The sequence below is a fragment of the Rattus norvegicus genome, chromosome 3, assembly GCF_021556685.1.
Source record: "Rattus norvegicus strain SHRSP/BbbUtx chromosome 3, alternate assembly SHRSP_T2T, whole genome shotgun sequence".
In the NCBI taxonomy this organism is placed as follows: domain Eukaryota; kingdom Metazoa; phylum Chordata; class Mammalia; order Rodentia; family Muridae; genus Rattus; species Rattus norvegicus.
This window is the reverse complement of record NC_141536.1, coordinates 6,217,995-6,224,564: the sequence shown is the minus strand read 5'-3', so window position 1 is coordinate 6,224,564 and position 6,570 is coordinate 6,217,995.

Sequence of the window (6,570 nt, the reverse complement as noted above, 5' to 3'; positions counted from 1 at the left end):
AGGGTTAGGCTTCAGCCCTTGCAAGCTGCCTGACATATGAGCTGGTAGTTGAACCCAGGCCTTTTGGAAGAGCAGTACATGCTGTTAACCACTGAGCCATCTTGTCAGCTGTTTAATGAAACATTTTCTTTTTGAGAGTCAAGATAGTTCATTTCTTTTACATGCTCCACCCTTGTATGAATCACGTTGTCATCCTCCCTCTTTTAAGTGTATGCCTATATTTTTTAGGCTTTTCATGAATCTGTGAAACACTCAAATTATGATGTCATCTTGTAATACCCAAAATTAACCTTTAAGCTCCACCTGCCCAAGGGTCAGGTAACTTCCTGGAATTCTGGGAGCTGTAGTTCTTAGAAAATAATAGCAAAGCCTCATGGGAAAGTACTGTGGCCTATGGGTTTGTCTTTATAAATGCCAGCAAAATAAACAAAAGGTGTCTTGAGGCCACTTAGTAGGGTATTCCAGGGAGTGATCCTGACCAAAGCCCATTGTGGTCAGTATTTAATTAAAAGCTTGCTTTAAATTGGTTCAACTGGTAGAACTGGTTTTTCTCCAGCAACTATCTGGATTAACAATTTATGTGTTGAGATCCTTTAACAGAGTAAGATACAGAGTACAAAGCAGGATAACATAGCAAGGCCCCAGGCTATCGGAACATAAGGGGTGTGGCTGTGAAGGTGACCTTGAGGAGTGCTCTAAAGGTCCATTATTGACTCATGCAAATGAATGTAAATTGGTCTGGGATCCCTCAGATGCAGGAATAGTAAACAAAGCCTTAGCAAGGTCTAATGAAGCACAGAAAACAAACAAAAACCAACCAACTAAACAAACACATCCCCTCCACCATTTGTTATCAGTAGAGCAATTGGACACAGAGGTATGGATGGGAAACTGTTTTATTTACCTATGATCCACAGCAATTCTTCTGGAGTCAACTGGCTTCTTTACAGATGATAACGGGGTTTTGAAAAGACTTAGGGCTGGGGAAGCAACCCAAGCCTTTTCTGACTCTGAAGTTTGTGGTATTATCATAGCCCCCAGAAAGCCACTATGCTTGTGGTAGGCAGTTTCTCGGGTTCCCACCCTCAGAGTTTGCAGCCTGAGGTCAAACTCTGCAATGGTGGCATGCGGTGTGTCCTAGCGATACAATCATCCCCAGAATATTGTCTTGCAGTAGAGAAGTCTTCTTGGTGGTGGCAATTGTCCGTCCCTAGGACAGCTCCCCCTCCCCTACCCCACACAGTTTCATTCCATATCCATCCACTGTTATCCATCCACGGTTATCCATTGCTTTATAGTTAGGTATTCTTGGCTACTGTGCTCATCAACGCATAGATATTTTTCACAGAATTGGAACACTAGTGAATCTGCATTTGACATGAGCCCTTTGGCTGTCATACTCTGCCCTGATTCACAGGGGTCCTTGGTCACCCTATCATAGGAGCAGCTTCATTGGTCCCCAAACCAGAACATCTCCTTCATTCCTGCAGTGCATGGGGGATCGCTTGAATCTCCCTTTCTTGCCCCTTTCACTCCTTTAGTTAACACATTCTCAGTCCTTAAAGTCTTGCAAACACAAGTGTAGCTGAATTTGGCCTTTTATTATTTTTATCCCCCAAACTCCAGCTCAACACACATCTTGTCTTGTTTGTTTTAAAGTAACTCAGACAAGATCCATCATCTGTTTTCTCATTTAGCACTGTAAGAACTTAATTCATTGTCCAGCTAGATCATTCTGGTCTCCTGCTTTGGAAGTTCATATCCGCCACTAGAACCATCGCTCATCACCAGGTCATGGCTAAGAAATCTTCTAAAGCTGTCCTGTGAACAGTTATATTTTACATGATGACCTGGGCATCAGACACAACTTCTCTCATTTCAGTACCACCACAGTTAGGTTTAGGGATAAGGTTTAAGGTCAAGGCTAGGTAGTAGATAGAGAACTGTGGTAAGGGGTTAGGTTATGGTGTTAGCATGTTAGGGTTGGGGCTTAGGATTAGTGGTTAAGCTAAGGGTGAGGGTTAGAGGGTTTGTGCTAGGGTTAGAAGGTTAGAGGTTTAGAATAGATAGGGGGTTAGGTTTTTTTGTTAGGGTTGGCAGGTGCTTTGTCTACAGCATATCAGCCCCAACAGTAATGCCACAAAGGATGAGGGAATTCCATCCTAACTGTTTTATTCTCCTAGAATAAATTAGCAAGAATTGATTTCACGATTTAGGAGGAGCTCAAAGAACATAAAATAGTAAGATGGGATAGGAGATTGTGGGCATAGGGGGTAATTAAGAACATACATAATCTATAAATTAGAATTGTCAAGAAAGAGAACAATCATCACTAAAAATATTTTGCCAACAAAACCTGGCTGATAACACAATGAACTAATACAGACTGCAAGTTAAAGAAAGTCGTCTACAGAGCTCCAGTTCTACCTACCAATCATAGGACAGAAGAAGGCCTAAAGAGGGTCTGAGTCATTTGCTCTGCTTGAGCACTGGGTGGCATACACCTCCCTGAGCTGGAACCCAGAGTGAACCAACAGACAGTAGTGAAGTTGCAGAAACCAAACCTCATAACAGATACCAATGCATCTGGGCCAGTGAGGAAAAAGCCCTTCAGTTGAGATTCTCAAAGGAGGAGGGGTTCTTGCCTGGGACCTCTGTTATACAGAGAAACAGGCAACAGCTGGGTGTGCAGGCAGGTGCACATCTTTACACAATGCCTTTTGCTTGGATCTGAGTACAGGTTACTAAAGCCAGGCATGTGCTTTGCAGGCCAACAAAAGCCCACGCGTGCGTCTTTCCTCAGCCTCGTTCCCTCTCCAGCCTTTATAGACATTTCCGTGGCATTCCTGGTCTAAGGTCTGCATGACACCTGTCCACAATACATCGTCCATCAGCTGCTGCATCCAACTGTGAAACTGAACAGTGTGTAGAAGTAACTGCGTTTCAGGGATTGGGAAACAGATAATGTGGAGGGAAAACTGTTGAGTCGACCAACAGATACTAATTTTGTTAGTAGATGTCACAAATACCTGGCAAAGAATCACAACTAGGTAGACACAGCTCACCTGAGCTGACAGTCGCCCTGAGCTGCTGCGTGTCAGGGACTTATAGGTCTTACAATCCCAGAGGCCTGATCTTTGAAACAGGTCAATTCCATAGGCACTGAAAGAGAAGAGGGTGCTGGTGCTCAAGTCAGAGTCAAATTAGTGCTCTGGGCTTTGAGTGTCTACAGCCTAGCTGCCAGCAGCGACCGTTATGAGGTCTGGGTGTTGGGACACTTTGAGCCCTGACAATAAGAACTCTTGCAGTAACCAGGGCTTATGGTTCTCAGACTCTATGGTTCCAGCACTCAAGTTTTTGCTTCCAGAAGCCTTGGAAGCTGCTGGATGGGTTTGGGTAAAAGTGGCTATGAGCTCTTCTCTTTGTTTAACTAATTGAACCCCAACCCTAATAAACAGTACTACCCAACAACAGGCAATAAAAAGACCTTACCACCAAAGCCTGAACTAGTGCCTGGTGTTACGACACCATGGGACATGGGAAAGAATACATCAGGCCAGACCCAACCGACTGAGAATAGTCTGCTTCAATAGCCGGAGGAGGAGCATTACAGCTTTGTGTATGGGCTGGAATTCCACCCACTACAACCTGATAACGTGTACAGCCCTAGTTCTGCCATCGTTGGCACCATATGAGAACCATCCGTATATGCTCTACCAGTCATAAGTCCTCCTCTCCCTTTAACATCCTCATGCCTCTCACTGCCCAAGATCATGGACATCTTACTAAGTCCCTGGGGAGATGTTCTCACCCTGGTTCCTCAGGAGAAGAGCTGCAGTTGAGTGGGTTGTGTAGAGCTCTCCGAGGCTGGCCTTGCCCAAGTGTAGTTACTTCAAAGCTGCTGTGAGCGGTTAAAGGAACTGGCCTGCTGTGATAACAGCAAGAAGCTGCTTTGCTCAAAGAAAATGTTAGCTGTCAGTAAAGCTGCTAGCTGGCCAAGCTGGGCAGTTGTTGTTCATCTGAGACACCAAAGGGTGCTTATACCAAAGAGCTGACACAGAAGTAACATCCTGGGGTTGGGGATTTAGCTCAGTGGTAGAGCGCTTGCCTAGCAAGCGCAAGGCCCTGGGCTTGGTCCTCAGCTCCGGGGTGTGTGTGGTGGGGAGAGGGGAGGAGTAACATCCTAGCATGTCCTTACAAAGAGCTGGATCCCTCCAGCCGGTCGCTACAGCCACCCCAACTTCCTGCTTAGGAACACTTTGCATAACACAGCTCTGCCAAGTGCAGCCGGTCAGAGTGGAGGAAACAGGTGAGAAGCAAGTGACAGACTGAGCGTCTAGAGTAAAAGGAGAGGAGCAAAGGCCGGAGGAGATGCCCTGTACATCTGTACGGGGCTCATACTGAGTGTTGGCATTTAGTCTAGCTCCGCCCCACAGTTACCCGGCAACAGTCAGGTGTGCCTGACTCACTGTAGAAGAGGCTGCTTGCTCTTCATCTCTTTCTGGCTCTCTTTCTCTTGCTTCCTTACCCCTCTTCCCTCTCTCCTCCCATTCCCCTCCCACCCCTCCGTGTGCTCATGGCTAGCCTCTACTTCTCTATGCCTCCCCCCCCCCCCCCCCGCCTTTCTCTGCCTCTACTCCCTTAACTCCCTTCCCTGTGCCCCCGAATAAACTTTATTCTATACTATAGCGTCTGTGGCTGGTCCCTGGGGGGCATGCCTCAGCATGGGCCCGCAAAAGCACCCCTCCCCCACACCTGACTGTACATCCACCGACCATATTCCGTCTCTCCTTAGCGTTTTATAAAACACAACATTGAGCCTTTGGCCAAATAATAAATTCTGGCTGTGAAGAGCTACAGAAGGTAGGGGTGAGAGTGTTACCAGCCGAACCAAGACCACAGACAGCACATGGACTGGGAGTTTGGTATCTGACTTTCTAGAACGATGTCTTTCTGAGCACCGTGGGCATTCACTTCAGGGCTATGAAAAGCTATGGCTTCAGAATAGGGTTCTCTAACCACCGATGAAGGAGCAATTCCAGGCCCGACTGAGTCTACAATCAAAGGTCAGCAAGACCAACTTCATGAATTTTGCTGTTTTTCATAAGAAAGGAATAAAATCCAGAACCTGAACAACACAGCGATGTGGTTTGTTTGTTCCCTGAAGGACCGTCCATTTTGCAGAGGGCTGGTCGTCATGGTGAGGTGCCGGTAAGCAGGGGATCTTTGGGAGAAGGGTTACTGGGGGCAGGCCCTTGAAGGCGATGGTGGGGCTCAGTTCCTCTCCCCACTACCTATTTCCTGTCTCAAGGTGAGTGGAACACTCACTGTGCTTTCCTCTCTCATGTTTCTCCTTGTTAGACACCCGGGGGAGCAAGCTCACTGGACCTTGAACTAGAATCTTCATAACTGTGAGTCAAGATTAACCTTCTTTTCCTTTAAAAGTACATTGTCTTGGGTATTTTGTTACAGTAATGGAAAATTTAATAACACACACCATATCCATTATGTCCAGTTACAGTAAAAGTTGCTACTAGGCCTGCATTGAGAAAAGACCCATTTCAGGAGAAAATGCAGCTGGTCAGAAAAGACTCAGGGATGATTGCTGCGATTAGAAAATGGGGATTATTTTTTAAAAGACAGTGCCCATTAATGCAGTCAAGTCTTTAAATCGAAGAATGATAACAAATGATTATGAAGAATAATTATAAAAATAGCAACAAAGTGCACCAACCAAAAGGTGGCTAAAATCAAAGTAGTGAGTTGAAGGGACTGTCCTCCGAGAAGCTGTCTACTCTGCTTCTGGAAGCCTTCAATGAACACAGAGTGGCCTGTCGCCAGCGCTGACTGCCTCTACTGGCTGTTCCCCAAGGGACACTTTGGAAAACATTCAGTTTCAGCTTGAGGGACGCAGTAAGGGAAGTAGCATTATAGGGTTGGAGTCAGCCCGGAAGGAACGGTGGTCACTAGCGCCCTCTACGGGACGAGAGGAGATGGCAGTAATGGCATTGTGTTTCTCAGGAGCTGTAGTTTCCTGATTCAAGGAGACCACAGGTGAGAAGCATTCAATCTTCTTTATGATCCAAGAGCTGGACTTTCCAACAGTTTGGATGTTCAAGTAGTTCAATTTTCTCAGTCGTTCATAGCAGTTATAGCTGCATGAACTGGGAAAATATAGCTTTTCTATCATTATAATAGCTTTTTAAAATGATGATAATTGCCTCTTTAAAACAAGTTAATATTCTTATAATATGCTTTCTCTTTTGTTGGCTGGTCAAGCCAGACTATTTTAGTCAGACTTTTAAATAAAGAGTCAAACCTAGTTTTCACTCTTGATATAGTAGTTTTATTTCAGTTCTCTCCTCCCACCCCCTGCCATTGCAATTAGTTTCTTTTCTTTTTTATTCTTTCTTTCTCTTGGCTTGGATGACTGATTTGTTGATTTTCCTAACTATTTTAATTACTTGTCTAGGAGTTCCATGTAGGATTCACTTTTCTTTTTGGATGAATGCATCTTACTTATTTAGGTTTGTTAATGCCGGCCATTCTTGCCTTCTCTCTGCTTGCTGG